A 22,010-nucleotide genomic window follows, 5' to 3' on the forward strand; every position below is an offset into this window, starting at 1 on the left:
ATGTCTTATGTCCTTATAATGGTCGTTAATCCTACTATTTATAGCCCTACGTAGGGAGACAAGATTCTAAAATCAAGCTCCTCTTGAATGAGAATAAAACGTCATTGATGGGTGCATAACAGCTGGCTTTGAATACAGATATTCTCTGTAACAGCTGCTCATTAAATGTTATCCGTTGTCAAACCTTTGAATCTTTATTATCGGCTATGTTTCCTTCGGGATCCATCCTGTACCGGTTACACACTATACACCCGGTGCTAGTTATTTGCTGACTCATCTTTTACCTGTTTTCGGTTCCACATGTCATCTAGCCATTCGACCATCTGTTATCAACCAATTTCACCCCATACAAAACTAGCACAACCTTATAAGGTGATCAATTTATGTTGAAGGAGTATAAAATTTTGTCAAATTCGGCATAGCTAGCATATATAATGTTTGGTTAGTTTCTTTCCTATTTTTTGTATATAATACCGTATAAGTTAATGAGAAAATTTCTATATTATTTTATGTAGGGTAAAATATGAAATAAGAATACACATATTAAATAATATCTGACTTAGAATAAAAAAATAAAAATAAAAATACCCTTTTCACTTTAAGATTAAAATCTCTTTCCTTTGTAAAATCATCTTACAATTTAATTTGTTGAGTGTAAGTTACATATTATGGTCGACCATACAGTAGAGATCACTTGACATGTTGTACTCCTAGGCATAGTAATCTGAACTATGTTTTTATCCCCATTACTATCAATACACAATAGACAGAAGTTAATTAGATTTGTGTGACATTGAATTTTTTTTATGAAAACTGTTCTTTGCAGACAAAATTATTCTAGAGAAGACTAACAAAATGCACAACTGACTACTAGGTTGCATATATATCGTGCCATTACTGCCTACCTAGTAATCTTTGAATGATTGCATGGTTATCAGGTCATACACTATTTTACTAACTTAATTCCTGCATAAATAAAAAATTTAAATAACTAATAGGTATATGCATAACTAATCTCTGTATTGTTTTTTGAATTTAATAACAATATAGTTCTTTGTACGTGGCAGTTAACTTCATTTACTTTTTTTCTTTTTTCTTTTTTCTTTTATGAATTCAACGATTATTTAGTAATAGTAGTGTATAGTGGTCAACTTAATTTATTTTTTTCTTTTGCAAATCCCTCTCTCAAAAACCCTAAACTCAACTTCTATCCGCCTCCATGATTAGAAAAAATGCAAACTCTTGTGCATGTAACATTCACTTCGGCAAAGTTATCGGAATCCGTCGACTGGGGACATAACCTATTTTAAAGATACTGATGCGCGCGATGCGCTCAATTCCTAGGCCTGCATCTGCTAATACCTGCAAAGATTAATCCTTGTATGACTTATCTCCAAATCAAACGATCTATCACAATTTTAAGCTTTATATATTAAGCTTTTCCATTTTGTTTCAAAGGTTTCATGGTATCGTGATAATATAACCTGACATATAATATTAGAATTAAATACAAAATAGATCATGAATCAAATATAGATTTATGGTCAATATTTGGTTCTAGTATGAAAATATACATGATATACAGACATTACCTTTACTATTGCCCGATAATTTGTTGTGCTGTGTTGCACATTTTAAAAAAAGAAAAAAGCTCAAATTTATCTTTGTACTAATTAAAATTGTTTAGCTTTACTCTCTTTTACACTTGGGTCTAATCATATTCTTATCGTTAGCAAATTTTCTCGTAATTTGTTATTACCGTAAAATTAATGGGCTCCACATATCCAAATTCTTCAAAGAAAAGGTCTAAATTTACCCCTTAATATTTTTACTCTAGTTTAAAATTACCAACATATTAGAGCTCTACTGGGGGTCAAGGGCAAAAAACGAGATTGTTTCCTAAAGGCGGAGGTTATAACAAACAAAAATTTTAATGGATGATTTATTTTCTTTTCAATTTAAATAATACAAGGGCAAATTTGACCCTTTCCATTTGAAAATAATTACTTATTGCGTGAAAAGGCAACTTTTAGGCCTTATTTGATATATATACAAAGGGGATTCACAACTTGTAATAAAATGCGAAAGAGTTTTGTTCTCCTATCTAAAAATATTATATGCGTTAACAACAATTTACACATTTTGACAATATTATTGAATTTTTTTCTTTTGAAAAAAGAAGTGCTAAAATCCAAAGTAATTGATGACATTGTTATGGAATAATATGAAATAAAGTAAAACAAGAGGGATTTAGAGAGAGATAATACTAGATCTTTTCTTGATGATGTTATACAAATGAGTAGAGAAGTCTCCTATTTATAAGAAAGTTAACAAATCTTGGTGACCAAGTAACTAGACTAGTGTATGACTAACTATCTTGTTCCAAGTAATTTTATAATATATGGACATTCACTCTTAATATTATTTATAACACTCCTCCTTGAATGTCCATTAGTAGATAATGTGACTCGTTAAAACCTGAAAAAACCCAGTAGAAAAAAGTTCTAGTGAAGAAAAAAGAGTACACATGTTTAATAATACACCTTTTGGTTGCCTCGTTAAAAATCTTACAAGAAAAACCCATTGGAAAAAAATCTTGTAAGGAAAAAAGAGTACAACGCGTATTAACTCCCCCCGATGAGAGCATCAATTCACATCTTTGAGCCTTCTCATCTCAATCTTGTACACTAGCTTCTTGAAAGTTGACGTCGGTAGAGATTTGGTGAACAAATCATCCATATTATCACTTGAACGAATCTGTTACACATTGATATCACCATTCTTTTGAAGCTCATGTGTGAAAAATAACTTTGATGAAATGTGTTTTGTCATATCTCCATTTATGAATCCTCATTTCAATTGGGCTATGCACGCTGCATTGTCTTCATACAAAATCGTGGGTAGTTTGTCACACTTCAAACCACATTTTTCTCGAATAAGATGTATTATAGACCTCAACCACATACATTCTCAACTTGCTTCATGAGTAGCAATTATCTCAACATGATTTATGAAGTAGCCACGATTGATTCCTTAGTCGATCGCCAAGATATGGCAGTACTTCCACATGTAAGCACATGGCATATTGAGATCGAGCCTTGTTTGGGTCAGATAAATACCCAGCATCAGCATAACCGACAAGATCGAGACTGCAATCATTGACATAAAATAAGCCCATATCGGTACTCCATTTTAGATACCTTAATATGTGTTTGATTCCATTCCAATATCTCCTTGTAGGAGCAGAGCTATATCTTGCTAAGACATTAGCTGAAAAAGTTATGCCACGCCTTGTAGTATTAGCAAGATACATTGGTGCACCAATTGCAGTAAGATATGGTACTTCAGGACCAAGAAACTCGTCATTTTTTTTTCTTGAGGTCGGAATAGATCCTTATTCATATCAAGTGATGGAACAACCATTGGAGTACTTAATGGATGTGCTCCATCCATGTAAAACTGTTTCAATACCTTTTCTATGTAGGCATATTGATGAACAAAAATCTCGTTTGCCGAATATTTAGTTTGCAAACCTAGACATAATTTTGTCTTTTCAAGATCTTTCATCTCGAATTCTTTATTTAAATAATCAATTGCCTTTTGGAGTTCTGTAGGAGTTCCAATAAGGTTTATGTCATCAACATATACGGCAAGTACAACAAACTCCGGTGTTATTTTTTTATTTATAAAAATACATGAACAAATGGCATCATTTATATAACCTTTCTTTAATAAATACTCACTAAGGTGGTTATACCACATTCGGCCTGATTGCTTTAGACCCTACAAAGATCTTTGTAATTTGATTGAAAATATTTCTCGGGACTTTGAATTATGTGCATCAGGCATTTTAAATCCTTCATGTATATCTCATTATCAAGTGAGCCATAAAGGTAGACTGTAATCACATCCATTAAATGCATGTCAAACTTTTCATGGATAGTAAAGCTAATGAGATAACGAAACGTTATTGCATCCATAACAGGTGAATATGTCTCTTCATAATCGACACCAGGCCTTTGTAGAAATTCTTGTGCAACAAGGCGTGCCTTATATCTTTGTACCTCAGTTTTCTCATTCTGCTTACGTACAAAGATCCATTTATAGCCAACAGGCTTAATACCACTAGGTGTTTGAACTACAGGCCTAAAAACTTCTCGTTTCACAAGTGAACTCAACTCTGATTGAATTGCTTCTTGCCATTTTAGCCAATCACGTCTTTGTTGACACTCTCCAATAGATTGAGGTTCAAAACCCTCACTATCTTGTATAATGCTTGATGCAACATTATATGCAAAGACATAATCCACCACTATATCCAATCAATTCAAATTTGTCTTAATATCGATTGGATTTATTGATAGTTCCCTATTTTCTTGAGTCTCAGGCTCAGTAATTTCCTTATGAGTCTCAAGATTGGTTAAATCATGAATTTCTTTATGAGACTCTTTCGTAGTTTCATCTTGATCATTTATTTTTTTCTAGGATTTCGATCCTTAGAACCCAATGGTCTGCCACGCTTTAGGCGTGCTTTTGACTCACTAGCTATGACACTACAAGATTGTCCAACAGGGACATCAATTTGGATTGGAATATTTTCTGCAGGGATATGTGATTTTTTTATCCTTTTCAGATCCATAAATGCATCTGGCATTTGATTTTCTATTTTCTGCAAATGATTAATTTTTTGCACCTCTTTTTTACAAATAGAGGCACATGGATCAAGATGAGACAATGATGGATTTTTTCACAAAATTTCCCATTTGGTTTCACCATTTTCTCCCTCTAATTTTGAGAAAAATGCCTCATCAAATCGACAATCTACAAATCGAGCAGTGAATAAATCTTTCATTAATGTTTTGAGGTAGCGAATAATGGAAGGTGATTCAAACCCAATATATATGCCTAACCTTCTTTGGGGGACCCATCTTGGTGCGATATGGGTGTACTACAAGCACATATACTGTGCATCCAAAAATTCTTAAATGGGATATATTAGGTTCATGACCCAAAATTAATTACAACGGAGAATATTTATGATAATTTATCGGTCTAAGATGAACTAGCATTGCTGCATGCAAAATGTCCTGACCCCAAATAGAAGTGGGCAACCTCGTTTACATGAGTAGCGATCTTGCTATCAATTGCAGACTTTTTATCAAAAGCTCTACAAGGCCATTTTGAGTGTGAACATGAGCTATAGGATGTTCCACTTTTATCCCAATTGATAAGCAATAATTATTAAATGCTTGAAATGAAAACTGAGCCGCATTATCAAGTCGAATAGACTTAATTGGATTATCGGAAAACTGTGCCTGTAATCGAATTATTTGTGCCGTTAATTTTGCAAATGCCAGGTTGCGAGATGACTATAGGCACACATGAGACCATATAGAAGATGCATCTATTAAGACCATAAAATATCTAAACGACCCACTAGGTGGGTAAATAGGTCCACAAATATCCCTTTGTATACGTTCCAAAAACACAGGGGAGTCAATCCCAACCTTTGTTGGTGATGGTCTAATAATCAACTTGCCTTGATAATAAGAAGTGCGAGAAATTTCATTATATAAAAGAATATTTAAATTCTTTAATGGATACCCATTTGAGTTTTCTATAATTTATCTCATCAAAATTGATCCAGGATATCCCAATTGATCATTTCAAAGTACAAAAATATTAGAATTAGTAACCTTTTGGATTACGATAGAATATGCCTCAATTTCACAAATTCTTGTCCAATACATGCCACAAGACAAAGATGTGAGCTTCTCAATAACCCTTTTCTGGCCAGAGACATTCTTAGTAACGATGAGATATTCAAGGTTATTCTTATCTATTATCTCAATATGATATCCATTTCGGCGGATATCTTTAAAACTTAACAAGTTCCTCCTAGACTTGGAGGAGAATATTACATTATCTATGATAAGTATTGTTCCCCTAGACAGGGTTATAGTAGCTCTTCCAGAGCCTTCAATTAAATTACTACTACCAAAAATTATAGTAACATATGCCTTACACATACTTAAATGAGAGAAATATTTCTTCTCTTTGAATGTTGTATGTGTCGTACATAAATCAATTAAATAAATATTTTACAATTGAACTTTGATCCAAGTTTGCTTTGTGAGATATTCATATTTGCTTAGTCTTCTCAAAGAGCTTCTTGAGATGGTATAGTCTCGTACTGATAACGTGTTATAAGATTAAATAAAGTAAAACAAGATGGATTTAGAGAGAGATAATACTAGATCTTTTCTTGAAGATGTTATACAAATGAGTAGAGAAGTCTCTTATTTATAAGAAAGTTGCTTGGTGACTAAGTAAAAAGTCTTGGTGGCCAAGTAACAAATATTGGTGACCAAGTAACCAATCTTAGTGACCAAATAACTAGACTGGTTCGTGGCTAACTGTAATGCTCCCAAGTAATTTTATAATACATGGACATACACTCTTAAAATTATTTATAACAGATCTTTTGTTTTTGAAAATTTGACAATAACTAGCTCATTTTGGTAGTCAATTTTAAGGTCAAAGGAAGGTTAATTTATCCTATTAAAAAGGTGAAAGGAATATAGTTTTTTCAATGCTCAAGCTTAATAAGTGAAATTTGCTCCATAAAATCGTTTAAAGTATTAGCAGGAGCAAAGCTTCAAGAGTTATTGCAATCCCAGATGGTTCCTCTAACGACCCGACCGGTCGTTTTGAACTCTAGCACGTCGTTCGACAGTTTGAGGCCTTGAGTAGCTTCACTTCATGTATTATGACTTGTACGTGTGGTCGGAATTGGATTTTGGGAAGTTCAGAGTTGATTTGGAAGGAAAATTCTAATTTCGAAACTTTAAATTGGAAGAATGGACTAAGGTTTGACTTTTGAGTAAATGACATCGGAATCGGGATTTGAAGGTTCCAAAAAGTTCATATGATGATTTCAGACTTGGGCTTATGTTCGGGTTGAGTATCGGGTGGTCCAGAAGTATTTCGGCGTTTATTATGAAAGATTGGCATTTTGAAGGTTTAAGAATTTTCTAGGTTTGGTTTGAAGTAGGATTTAGTGTTATCGATATTCGTTTGGGTTTTTTAGCCTTAGAATAGGTTCGTATCGTGATTTGTGACATGTACACAAAGTTTGGCGTCATTCCAGAATGTTTTGATATGATTCGGACGCATTCGTCAAAGTTTGGAAGTTTGAAAGTTGAAAGAAAAATTTTGATCGTCGATTCATGATTTTGATGATATTTGTGGCGGTTCGAGCCTTTGGATAAGTTTTTATAAGGTATTGTGACTTGTTGGTGTGATTTTATGGGGTCCAGGGTGCGAATCAGATTGAAAACGGATCGAGTTTGTACTTGGGAGAAGTGCTGAGGCAGCTGGGATCTAGTGCAATCGCACCTGCGTAAAAAAGGCCATAGGTGCGAGCCCGCAGGTGCGACGTTGTGGTCACAGAAGCGACATTTAGATTGAGCTGGGATGGCCGCAGATGCGAGGATATTTCTGCATCTTCAATCCCGCAGATGCGAAGAATGCTCTGCAGAGGCGGACAACGAGCTGGGCAGCTGGGGTCGCAGAAGCGGAAGGTCTCCGCACGTGCAAGAGTGCAAGAGCGTGGGGTGGACCGCAGAAGTGGTCGCGCAGGAGCAGAATTGGGTCCGTAGAACCGAATTTGCCTGGCTTGGAGAGAACCGCACCTGCGATGGTTTTTTCCACAGGTGCGGCAAGTGGTTTGCTGGTGCGAAGGTTGCTAGGCAGTGGTGCTTTTAAATCGAGACTTAGCTCTCATTTCTCTCATTTGTTTCTTGGGTTGGCCGAAGTTGAGGAGCTATTTTGAGGGGTTTTCATCGAGCAACATGAGGTAAGTGATTCCCATCTATTACAAGTTAAATACTTGGATTATATATGGATATTTACATGGAAATTCATGGAAATTGTGGGATTTTAACAGGAAAACCTAGAATTGATAATTTTGGATTTTGACCATGATTTTGAAAATGGAATTAGGAATAAATTGTATATTTGTGTTTATGGTGTTATGTGTAAAGTTTATCTTTGAAAATTTTCGAAATCCGAGCACGTGGGCCCGATAGTTGACTTTATTGACTTTTCGAGCGGAGTTGAGAATCATTATAAATTTTTAAATTTTAAGCATTGGAGTATATTTTGATTGATTTACACATTGTTTGACTAGTTTCAGGACGTTTGGCTTTGAGCCGAGGTGTTCGAGAGGCGTTGGAGCCGGTTATGAAATTTCAGAGCGAGGTAAGTCTCCTGTCTAACTTTGTGAGGGGGAAACTACCCCCTAGGTGATGTAATTGTTATTTGCTATTGTTGTGGGTGCTGCGTACGCACGAGATGACGAGAGTCCATACGTAGCTAAAGCATGTTTATGTTCGGGTAGACTTAGGACTTTATCATGTAATATTTGAAATATTTGAATTCACTCTGCTCGCTTAATTAATTGAAATTATAATTGAACTTGACCTAGAAATATTTACATATATATTAGGCTGAGCCTTAATACCTCGAGTTGTTGGCAAGTTATTTGAGAAACGGTAAAAGTTATACCCACCTTGTGTTTATATAATGTATTGTAAACTCGTGTCTCGTAATTCGATAATTCCTCTCATTTCTTGTGGAGCGGGCCGAATGCCTCGGCAAGATTATGTACCATACTCTCATGGGAGCGGGCCGTTCACCTCGGTAGTATAATAGATGCATCTATGGTTCGTACCGCTCAACCCTCGACAGTGTACACATTATGATGGGATTGGGCCGATCGCCTCGGCAGTATCATATTCTTTCTGAGATCTGGCCATATGACCTCGGCATAATCGTGCGTTATATCGCTATCAGTCTGAATATTCACGGAGTTCTTCCTTCCACTGATGCCTTGCATCTTATATGGTACTTCCTTATCCGTTTGATATTGGCACTTGATATTTCTGAGCAGTTGAAATAGAATACGAGATTGAGAAATTGATATTGTTAAAAGAAATTTTGGAAGATTGTGTTAGTTAAAGTTTTACCTTACTACTACTGTTGTGCTTCTTATCTGTTTATGATTTACCATGTTGATTTATTAGACCACTAGTAAGTGTCAACGTTGACCCCTTGTTACTTCTTCTCCGTGGTTAGGCTAGATACTTAGTGGGTACGCGTTGATTTACGTACTCATGCTGCACTTCTGCACTAAATATGTAGGATCTGACAGGTTCATTTAGTGATCATCTTGGCGCGTAGGCGCAGCTGTTGCGGAGACTTTATGTGAGCTGCATTCCAGGCTACGCATCGCAGTCCACAGAATCTCAATCGTACTATTTATTTTATCCTGTCTCATTTACATTCTAGACAGATGTTGTATTATGATTGTATTCCTTAGTAAATGTTCATGCACTTATGACATCGGGTTTTGGGATATACTAGTTGATGCTTACGGTTCTGTATATTATCATCGCCTTTTCATTTCTCTTATAAACTACAAATTTTGCACGTTACCGTGAATTTAAAAGTATAAATTTCCTTCCTTATTAAAAATTGATAATTTCAAAAGTAATAAAATGAGTAATTAAATTGATCAATCACCATTGGTTTGCCTGACGGCGGCGTTAGGCGCCATCACGACCTATAGTGGATTTTGGGTCGTGATTGTTCCTACTTTGGTTTCCAAAATGATGAACTATATCAATGCCATTTCTTTCTCTTAGAAAAAAATGAAAAATAAAAATGAAGCATTTGGCAAGGAGGGATCCTTTGAACTGGTAACTGTAAACTACAAGTAATAGTCCTACGTATGGGTGTACAAACCGAACTAAAAATTCGTACCAAACCGAAAAGTCAAACCAAACCGATTAAAAAATTCGATTAGGTTTGGTTTGATGCGGTTTGGTATTAAGTAAAAAAATTCGAACCAACCCGACATATAATTTTTATTTTATTTTTTTACTTTTAAGACTTTTTATAGAATTTTCTTTAAAAAATGTCTAAAAATATTTGCGATTCTTTTATGGGATGTAATATTTAGTTAAATATGAAGTGCTCCATATTTACTAACTTTAAATAATGGGTTGTATGATCACTTTCTTATCAAGTGTTAGTGAAATGCGTCAATCTCTTCGTTCTTCCATATTCATATGTCAAGATCTATTAAATTTTTATATCTTTTTCGAAATTTAAATAATATTGTGATAATTTAGAATTAAATAGTACATTTCATTATATAGGTTCATATTTATTTTTATGTTTAATTATTAAATTTGGTTAACTTTGAAAGTGTATATCAACGTAAACTTATTATTAGACGATATAAAAATAGCTATCATGTGTTACTAAGAAAATTCTTCCATAAGAATATTTTAATAGATCATATATTTGTCAATTATTTTAATTTTTACTAAACATATATTTACTTTCAAAAAATTTAACAAAGTAAGATTTAAATAATATTCATATAACAAAAAATCCGAAAAACCCGACAAAAGCGAACCAATCTAAACCAATATAGTTGGTTTGGTTTAATTTTGATAAAAATCGAACAAACCCGGTCCATGTACACCCCCACATATGAACTATTCGATGAAAAGAAAAATTCCTAAATATGAACTACACTAATTATTAAATTTGTATTAATAATGTACTCTACTTAAAAAAAACTAATTATAAATTTGAATTTTGTTATTAATTTTAGTTTAATAATGCCGACTCTTTTAACCTTGTATTACTTGATCGGTAGTAAATAATGTGATATATTATAATATTTTATTTCCGGTTTCAGTTAAATATTATAAGTACGTCTTGGATACGGCCTAACGTCTGTTATACTATTTGTCTATGCTAATAGGAGCAGATTTTTGTTGATTACGGTGGCTTGAATTACTAATTGAATATGAAAACCAATCTGGTAATTAAGTCCAAAATTGATCGTCGGATGCCGGTCACGGTCTTTTATTTTGGGATCGCAACAAAAATTAAGTAGTGGTTTATGATTCTTACTCAACTCTTCATTATTTTTCCCTTATCCAGGATCACCAAAAAAATAAAAAATGCTGGGAATATTTGGTTTAGAAGGATAAATAAGTTAGTTGAGCAATCAGCGTCATTTGGAAACAAGGAAGCGATCGAGTACTAGGACTAAAACTAGAGGTACAAGGAAGCAGCACATTCTTAGTATTAGTGAGCTCATGTCCAATCTTGGCCTATATATATTGGTTGAATACATACACAAGCTCCTTAAATGTTTTTCACTTAGACACATCACATACACGTGTCTTGTTCAAATTGTGTCAATTGGACACATATTTTACTACTATTCTAAACTAAGTTTAGATGCGTACGTGACTGCCACGCACTTGTCAAAGCAAAAAATAACCACGTCATAGATGAAAAAATCAAAGAAGATCTCCGGCGTAAAAAAAAACACTACCGGCCGGAATACATTTTCTTTGTTACCAAATTAATGGGAGCTATACTTATATTTATCTTTCTTGACATTTCATCTATCGATTGCAAACTAAAACTTAGCTGACCCGAAACTTTGTCCAAAAGTGGGTTAAAAATCGGATTTGGGTTGAAAGAAGAAAAAGGATGCATGACCGGCCATTGTCCAAAGAATGGCAGCTGTACTGCCGAAACGAATAAAAAGAAGCAACTCTACCTTGATTTTGGAGAAGGAGAGGCGACGGTGGTCGGATCTGAAAAAAAGATGGATGCAAAAAATTTATCACCGGAAAAATATTTTTATTTTTCGGTGAGACACGCTATGTTTAAAGTTTGATACATCGTTCAGGTGTTCAACAAGAACAAGCCTCAATATAAGTGTTTAAATTAAGAATCGAACAATTTTAAAAGGCCACATTCCTACTATATAGAAGAGCGCAGAAGCAGCTCTCCGTCGGCATCCCTGCTTGCCGACGGATGGCAATTTGGTATTTGCAATGCTCCTATATTAGGTAAAATTACTGTTGTGTCTATGCACTAGCTGATTTGTGTTATTTAGATAAAGACTATTTACGTAATTTTTCACCACTTAGTTTTGCTCTCTTTTACCACAATACGGTAATTTTGCTCTACTTCACCCTCTTGCTTTCTGCAAATTTCGCGCATTTTCCCTTCTTCGTCGCTTAGTGCTTTTTGCTTTCATGCACTTAATATCAATTTCTGAAATATAAAGTGACATTTTAACATGAGATTGAGGTTTTTGTTGAGTTTTTTGCGATTCACACTTACTCCACTAAGATAATCACATGGTTGAAAGATTAGTTTTGCTGTTCTATTTCTTCTCCTTTATATGGGTGACTTTAATTATTTTTTTTCACGGTTTTTGTTGGTTTTTTGTTCTAGTTTTTGTTGTTTGTGAAACTCAAATAAAAGCTTGAAAAGAAACTAGGGTTTCCGCCAATTTTCCATCTTTATTTGTATTTGAATGTTTTGTCATTTTCTAAATTGGAGATTTCAGAATGGATGAACCTTCTGATTTTCTCGTATTTGAGCCACAATTCTAAATATGCTTTTGATTTATTTCAATTTGTTTCTTTGCGTTTACATGGATAGAAGTGAAGATGTTTTTTCCAGCTCACTTCATCTTAATAATGTCTAAGGGGTCGTTTTGGTTGAAGTATTGGAATAATTAATCGCAACAGAAATTTTTGCATAAGATAATACAATGTTTGGCCTCAGAACAAAAAAATAATTGGCGCGTACCTATGATGCAATATTTTGTTTGCGTCATTAAATAATACACATATCAAATTTTGTGGGAATTTATGTATTATTTTATGCGGAATTGAATGTAAAATAACAAACTACATTTGGTGACTAATTGTATATCTTTTCTGGCAGAATCTTGTTCACATTGTGGACTTTTGAGCCATGATTGCTGAAAGAAGTGAGATGGAGGAGAAATGAGCGACGTCTAAGCTATATCAGACACCGCTAATGGTGCAACAATTATTAAAAAGACGATATTGCATCAACAAAGGATTTGACCTTAGTAGATGCACTGTCTCTTTTTTAACAATGGTTATATGCTATCAAAGAATTGGTTTATCTGCTGATCAGTATTGTTTAAATAATGTTGAATTTAATATATGGTTTGTGTGTTCTAAACTTTGGTTTTCAATAGTGATAATGCTCCAGAGATAATGCATTTAATATTTTTATTTTATCAATTTCAGATGTTAAGCTTACAAGAGTTGGCGGATTAATTGACGCTAGAACTGTACGTTGTTGAACTTTGTAATGTGTAGTCCACTCATACAAGTCACTTGCTTCAAAACGTACTCTTTCCCAAGGGCACTTTTTAGCTATAACAAGTACATAGTTGAGTTTGATGAATTTGTGAGGTTGTGGTGCATTGTCTTTGGTAGATATGATCTGACTTTAGAATATCATTGATATATGACAAGACACTCAATTGCTATAAACTACTCTTTGCAGATAAGCAGGTCGATTAAAGCTTTCCAGGCGCTGGTCTGGCTAAGATATTGATTTGTTATATTTTCAGGTGTAGACGAGTTGATGTACAACTGTCGAATTGGTGTGGCAGCAAAGGATAACCCAATTTGGAACTTAAGAATAAAAAAGTTGAAATATGCTCTTGAGCTACTTGTAAAATTATTTTGCTTAAAAGATTTTGTGCTTTTCTTAGCTTGAGTTTTATGAGTACATTAGTAGTATGTGAAATATCTAGCTTTTTAATAGTACAACAATAGAAGTCATTTATTGTGCAGCCACGACACTATTTGCTCTCAAATCTAGCTGGAATAACTTGCCACCAAATTGGGAGGGTTCAGATCCTTGCGGTAGAAGCTGGGAAGGAATTGTCTGTAAAGATTCACACATAACCTCAATGAATATCCTTGATATTTGAAATTTCTGACTGTTCTGTAGTTGGCTCTACCTTCCGTTCCTCATTATTTTCTTTAATTTTTCATCCATATATAGTTATCAGGCATGGGCTTGAAAGGCAACCAGTTTAGACATCTTTCATCACTAACTACATTGGAAATTTTGTATGTTTTTGTTTATATTTTTTCTATCTTGACTCTTCAGATATTGATGATAAGATTCTGAAATCATCTTTAGTTTACCTATAATTCTTTCTCCAACCCTCATCTGAGGCACAATTGTAGTTTCAAATAAAAATCATTAAGAATGCCGTAAACAGTGCTAAAAAATAAACAAGTTCAATATTCATGTCTTTCTCTTTGCTATTGTTTAATTCTGGCCTCATCCGTTCCTCATCCCAAACTGATTTTTAGAAGTATTTTTAAGGAGTATACACATCATCATATATGAAAGATAAATCTTTTTTCTCAACTAAAAGGAATAAGTTCTGTCATTTGGATTAGAAGATATCCGCTGCTTGAACATCTTTAATTAGTTTCTAACACTCCTCTTACCCAAAGTTATATATTCAAACGGTTTATCACTTTACTTTATTTTATTGTAACGAATTTGGAGTAGGGATTTCTCGAATAATGTTGGACCGAAAGGAACTCTTCCATCATCAATTAGAAATTTGAAGCATTTAACCTTGTAAGAGAATTTAAATGGTGATCAAGTATACAGAATTTGTAGTGTCAATTCTGACTTCAGAAGCTAGTCATTTTATGCAGAATCTTAGTTGGTTGCAGCTTCTTTGGTCCAATTCCAAAATCAATTGGTTCTCTGCAACAGCTGGTCTTTATGTAAGGATTTACATTTACACTTTATCCATTTGTTCACCTGAAGTTTATCATTAATTGCTTCCTTTTTATTCATCTGGATTTCAATAGTACATTTCTTCTAAGTCAGACTTTCGCAACTGAGTTATTATTCATGCAGTTAAGAACAACTTTGGTCACAAACCTCTTTTTATTTTTTGCTTTTCCTATCATTGTTGATATACTTTTGCCCAAAACATATTAGGTTCCATTCATGAAAAAGGTGAATTGAACCTTATTGAGATTGGCTTTACTTCAATAACAAAAAGTTACCTATCAATGGTGGGTTATAGAGCAGAGATTAATACAAATACTATACTGCAATATTTGACATTCTTTAATATGCCTTCGGGTGCCTTGTGAAAATAAACTTTTAAGATAAAAACAAGTATGCTATTAATATCATGTCTTCGTAAAACTCAAAGGAGTAAATCTTCCACTCCTAATCAAAGGTATTGAAAATCGAGTACTCAATATTATATTTTAAAATTTTAAATTTTCACAAACAATTGTATGTTTGATAATACGTTATGGTGTTTATATGTCTTTGAAGGTATCATAAAACCTCTCTTATGTTGTTTGTTGCTTGCTTTTGTTTCTGGTATAACAAGAGTGACTACTGAGTTGGGCACTGTAGGTGATACTCAAAAGGGAAGACATGTTGCTTTGCTTGAAGATACACATTTTCTTTATTTTTGGGGTATTGCATCAATAATACCTGGTTGTAATCACTACTTATGGTTGACTGGATAGCAGTAGCGTTGTAGATTCTATTTATTTCATCTGTTGCAGATATTGTACGTTCATGTATCGAAAAGCCTACTGATCATGATAGTCCAGTTTCTTATTTATAAATGGAGAACTATTCCATTGGCATCAGAACACTTAGAAAATAAATAAACAGAATGCTTAATATATTGGGCTCGTGTGATAGCACGGGCAATCTTCATCTAGTATATATCTATTTGGTCATTCACTTTAATTTCTCCTACTAATATGATGCATGCAAGTAGAGACGCCGATTAACGAGTACATGATGCAATAAATTATCTCTGCAACTTGGATGTATCTTTAAATATATTAATGATGTTCATGAAATATTAAAAAAAATTGCAAATTACTACTTTGCTTTACTTATTACTACTATTATAGAAGCGGCTAAGAGAGGAGCTTCGGGTAGTAAGGGTATTATGGGAATTTCAATTATTTTGGCTCTCTAGACGTGTTATCTTTGATTTCTCAATCTCTGCCACGTCCATATATGAAACTCAAATCACACTGAAAGTTCATACTCATCTTTCTCCAGATTTTCATGACTTTGTCAACTCTTCTTCAATTTTCCTTTGTCTCTTCTGGTCTTATCTCTTGCCGCTCTGAAATAGTTATCAGGTTAGTTATGTTTTGCCTAGATTTTTGCTTCCTTCACCCCAACTTCTGTGTATTTCCTTAAAAATAAGGGCCTTTGTTGTATTTGTGTTTGGGAAAAATTCTTCAATGAATCAGACTTTCTACTCGATTTCTAATATTATCTTCGGATTTACTTTCTTGGTGCGCTTGGGCGAAGAATAATCTGATAATTTTGATTTTGGATAATTTAGATGGCGTTCTATTTCCATCTCTCTGTAATTTATTTTGCTTCTTCAAGTTTGCCCACAAGTTTAATTGGTACAAATCCTTGATAAGTCTCACTTACCTTAAATCATCCGAAGTTTTGTCCTCTCTTGAATCTTCTTATTTTTTCTTCAAGTTGTTCCTGAAAGAAATTTAAAGAAAGGAATTTCAGAAGACATGATATTATAGTTGGTGATAATTTAAAAGCATACAATAAAGGAAAACGGAGCAAAAGTTTAGCACTAAGTGAGATGCACCTGTTGAAACCTTTGTAACTATAATTGTGAGAATGAAGGAAAATAGCAAACAAGAAGCCGTTATATGGATGGTCTGAAGTGGTCGATGTACTAAACTGCGACCCTTTATCTTCATTAAGTGTGCTTTGAACAAAAAAAACTTGAGAAAGAACATCGTATCTACTTCTAAAGTTTCTTTTCCCCTAAATATTGGTATATACTTTCAATTAAAAGTCAGTCAATCTTTGTAACTATAAAGATATCGTATCTACTTCTGAAGTTTCTTTTCCCCTAAATATTGGTACATACTTTCAATTAAAAATCATTCAATCTTTGTAACTATAAAGATTTCGCCAAAAGAAATCGTGGTATATATACATTCAAAGTTCAAGGTCAAATCTATCACTTTATAGATGATTTATATCCTGCAGAGAGAAGGCCCAAATATTTGCTGTTGTACTTTTATGATAACGATAATGAGATTACAAATAGAATGGCTTGCTATGATAAAATAGATGAATTAATAGTGAGGGAATTGATATACATACTAAAAGATAATCCATATTGTATATTTTTACAAACTTTATCTGAGATTTCGAACTTACAAAACTATCAGATCGCACTTAAATGTAACTCTGGATTGGATCAACGAATATTTAACTTGCCCAGTACTATTGAGGTTGCAGCAATATGGGATGATGAAAATGATGTTGGTGATATTCATGTACCGCACGTTCAAATTTATACTCACAATAATAGAACGCAAAGAGTGAACTACTCTTTTGGGGTGCTATGATCCTTTACAGTATCCTTTTCTATTTCCATATGGCCAAAGTGGGTGGCATTGTGATATTAGAAAGTTTCACGGGAAAGAAAATATGCCTAAAAATTATGCTTTGTCTGATTTGGAACAATTACCAAATACAAACAATTTTACCTCTGTTGACGTATATTTTGATATGGAAGTTCAAGTTATGTAAAAAGGAAAACGAAAGAGAGATACAGTTTCAGTTCGTGAATACCACAGTTACAAGATCCATATGAGAAACCATGATGAAGATGAACTTCTACATACAGGGAGATTACTTCAACAATATTCGGTTGATGAATATATAAAATTGGTGACTCAAAGATTGGATTTTATTTTCTTCAATCAATATTTGTTCGGAATAGATATGTTAAAAGGACTTCTTGAAATTTTAAGACTTGGTGAACGAGATGCTTCTAATGTTGAAAATCAATATTTCTGTCAAATTTATTTATAAGAGGGCCTAGAGATATGCGTCAGCGTTATATGAACGCTATTGCGTTAGTGAAGTATTTTGGAAAGCCTGATCTATTTATAACGATGACATGTAACCCATCTTGGCTAGAAAATTGAGGAACATTTAGCACCCAACGACGAGGCACAAAATAGACCCGATTTGATTAGTCGCATTTTTAGGGCCAAAATAGAAGAGCTGAAGACGGATATTCTAAAACGAAATATCTTTGAAAAAGTTGTTGCTTTTATGTACACCGTTGAGTTTCAAAAACGAGGTTTACCTCATGCTCATTTTCTTATTATATTACAGAATGACTATAAACTGTAGACAGCTGAAGCATACGATGAAATAATTAGAGTAGAATTACCAGACGCCAATGCAGACTTAGATTTGCGTAAGCTTGTTCTAAAGCATATTATGCACGGTTCAGGTGGTAGTTTAGACCCAAAAAATTCCTGTATGAAGAAAAAAATGGGTTCTTGCAAGTTCAAATATCCGAAAATGTTTGTTGATCAAACATCAAAAGGAAATGATTCTTATCCAATTTATAAAAGACGAAATACACGTGAAGTTGTGAAAGTAAGAGGTCATTATTTAGATAACTCTTGGGTCATTCCATACAATTCGTATTTACTCGGTAAATTCAACTATCACATAAATATTGAAGTTTGCTCTGACATCAAAATTGTGAAGTACCTTTATAACTACATCTATAAAGGAATGACAAAAGTGCATTTTCTGTACAGAATAATTATGTGAATATAGAAATAGATGAGGTAAATGAATATCGGTCTGATAGATGGGTATCACCTCCGGAAGCTATATGGCGTCTCTTTCGTTTTCCTATTAGCGAAATGTCTCCGAATGTTTATCGTCTTCAGCTGCATCTTGATGGACAACAACTTGTTTCTTTCAAGAAAAATATGAATGTAAATACGATTGTAAATAATACCATGATTAAAAAAACTATGCTGACCGAGTTCTTCTATATGAACAAAGCAGATAAGAATGCCACGAAGCTGAACTTACTGTACATAGAATTTCCTGAATACTTTGTGTGGTCCTCCAGCAACAAATTTTGGACACTTCGACAGCGTTGTTGTGTTGTTGGTCGGTTTGTAACATGTCATCTGATAGAAGGAGAATAATATTATCTTAAATTATTATTGATGCATGTGCGTGGGCCGACATCGTACGGGGATCTTCTTATGGTAAATAGAGAACCTTGTAGTACATTTAGAGAATCTGTGGAGAAAAGAGGATTATTACAGTGTGATTAACGGAATGCATGTCTGAAGCAGCAAGTTATCAGATGCCATATAGTTTAAGACGTTTATTTTCTATATTATTGGTACAATGCAACCCTACCAATCCAAGAGAACTATGGGAGCAATTTGAAGAGTATGTCTGAAGATTATAAAGTGTTACGGACTATTGAAACAAAAGAAGTCCGATATCAAGTTCTGAACCATATCAATGATATTTTGCATTCTATGGGTCATAATGTAAATGAATATGAACTCATCCCACAAACTATTAGGCCTTCCGCAGCAGCGAAAGAAGCAAAAGAGATTCACTTTGAAAGAACTATTACTGTCAGTGAAGACGAGGTACTATTGCATAAGAGACTAAACAAAAATCAACTGACAACATATGATGTAATTGTCAATGGAGTATTTTCCAACAAAGCGGGCGCATTTTTCATTGACGGTCCAGGAGGAACTGGAAAAACTTTCTTATACCGTGCTTTACTAGCAACTGTACGGTCTATGGAATATATCGCTTTGGCAACTGCGACTTCTAGTGTCGCTGCTTCTACTCTCCCTGTAACAATACACTTGTGCATTTCATAGACCGTTCATAGGGTTTCATAACATAATATACCTATGCGTTTTATAGACCTTCCACAGAATTTTATAACACAATATACCTATGCGTGTCATAGACCGTCCATAGGGTTTCATAACACAATATACCTATGCATTTTATAGATCGTCTACCAGATTTCATAATATAATATACCTATGCGTTTCATAGACCGTCCATAGGGTTTCATAACATTTAACGTCGTAATTACTCACATCATTGGAATACTTCATGTTCATGCTTATCATGGAGAAACACAATTCATTATATTAACACATGCATGGTAAATCAATAAGTCGATTTCAATGTCACATGGGCCCAATTCCTTTTCTTAAGGTTCATCGTCATTTAACAAAGGACATCTCCCTTCCATCCCATTATTCACTCCCTTTACCTCTTGAGGTAATTATCTAGGTTCATGACTCTTGGGGACTTAACAATCAAAATCATTTACATATATTATTTCAGAAGCATACAACTATAGTTGAAACCATTGGGACATACAACATTTCGAAATTCTCATTTAGGGAACGATCACATTTCATGTTCATACTATCACTTACTTGTACTTGCCATGGGTGATCATAGAACATTAAGAGAATTTAGAACATTTAGGAACATCATAGCCTTTACTCGCAAGAACGTAGGGGCTTATAACACATTGGAAATAAAGGTACAAATACGTACATCTCATAACCTTTCACACCCTATATAACGTAATCCGTACTTTCAACCACTTACAACATTATTATTTCATTGGCTCTCTTGGACATACATATGATTCTTCTTTCATGGCACAATGGCCGTATTTCATATTCTACACTTTCATATCTTTCCTTTCATGGATCATCATCCTAAATATCAACATAAACAATATCCCGGAAATCACAACTTTAGGTTCATTAGTAATGAAGACTTTAAACACAATGGATTTCTTCTTGAATTACTTTTTTCCCAAAAAGGACAATACACAATTTTCACTCACGAATATGTAAGAATGCAAAACACATTGAAAATACTCACTAATCATATCATTAGCTAAAACAACCACATATGGGCATCACTTAAGTTCATAAGCTTTTAGGCAATTCTATTTTCAAAGTCAATTTTTGAATAGTTGAATCAAAACTCATTTCATAATCTTTCTCACACCATCTCATTTCATGGGCACCATTGGCCACAAGTATAACTTTCTTTCTTGGCACGTTGGTCACACTTTATATCCCCAATTCACTTATTTCACTTCCAACCATCTTTATAGGTTATCAACAATAAGACATTTTCAATCAATACTTTAGGTACACATATGAGCAATTAAGAGTCTTAAGAATATTGAGATTCTCTCACACAATTTGGCATACCATCTTTCATTGAAATACAACTCAAAGCCATAACATTTTAATACGCAACCCATACTTTGAAACTTACGGGAACATTATGAAATTCAATTCCAAGAGAGAAAGTTTAGCGAACATACCTTGATGGAGCTCTTTAGTGCTACTAAAACCACCTACTACTCTTACAACTTCAATCTACATCAACATAATTTAATTGGACCAATATTAGTAACACATTCCATAATTTAGGCCATTTAGGCATTTTATCAAACACCAAGTAGGCATGAATCTTTACATCTCTTACCCATAGAATTAGTTCATCCAACTACTACCATTTACCAATAATTTATTCCACCGTCATTCTTAAACAATTCATAACTTCCAACATCACATACATGACCATCCATCCACACTCAGCCAATAAAATTCTATCAAATAATCACCTTTCAATCTCTACAATGGATATGTATTTAAATTGGGAACTTGTGGCTTCCAATCACCATACCATAAGTTCCAATACTTAATTCATACTCATATTCCCATAATATATCCATACATGTAAGTCTAAGGGTGTAGGATTACCTTTTGGAAGAAATCTTGCAAAACCCTCCTTTGAGTTCTTGAAGAACTTTCTTGAAGATCTATGTATTTTACGGAGGATTGAGTTAGTTTTAGGGTGGAATTGATGGAATGAAACATAAAATTAGTAGGGATTACTTACCTTGAAGATGGGGGGAGTTGAAGGTCTTGTGAGAATGGAGAAAAACCCCAAAGTTCGGCCAAGAAAAATGGGGTAAAATGAACCCTGGAATGAATATATAGCGTTTCGGGCGCCACAGGTGGCGCCGGGGGCTGCCTGTGGCGCTAGTTCCAGTAGCTGTAAGAAACCCCAGCACCAGGGACAGCGCCCCGCGCTACCCTAGACGCTGGCGACGGGAAATAATTTTTTTCTGACACGGGAATGGGCATAACTCTCTCATACGATGTCCGAAT

The 22,010-nt window shown here is 34.1% G+C and overlaps 2 long non-coding RNA genes across 3 annotated transcripts; both read left to right on the top strand.

Annotated features, from left to right (window-relative positions):
* Nucleotides 1-11,249: 11,249 nt before the first annotated feature.
* LOC107781667 (uncharacterized) lies at nucleotides 11,250-15,532 on the top strand. 2 transcript variants are annotated; one of them, XR_012704660.1, is made up of 3 exons: nucleotides 11,250-11,948; nucleotides 12,838-13,340; nucleotides 13,435-15,532. It is a non-coding gene; the product is annotated as an uncharacterized LOC107781667 (long non-coding RNA). The 2 variants fall into 2 exon arrangements; XR_001647055.2 differs by having other exon boundaries at nucleotides 12,838-13,088; nucleotides 13,173-15,532.
* Nucleotides 15,533-15,769: 237 nt separating this feature from the next.
* On the top strand, nucleotides 15,770-17,763 carry LOC107781672 (uncharacterized). The gene is made up of 2 exons (XR_001647056.2): nucleotides 15,770-16,091; nucleotides 17,166-17,763. It is a non-coding gene; the product is annotated as an uncharacterized LOC107781672 (long non-coding RNA).
* The last annotated feature ends 4,247 nt before the right edge of the window (nucleotides 17,764-22,010 follow it).

The sequence above is a fragment of the Nicotiana tabacum genome, chromosome 21 (genome assembly GCF_000715075.1).
Source record: "Nicotiana tabacum cultivar K326 chromosome 21, ASM71507v2, whole genome shotgun sequence".
NCBI classification, from domain to species: Eukaryota; Viridiplantae; Streptophyta; class Magnoliopsida; order Solanales; family Solanaceae; genus Nicotiana; species Nicotiana tabacum.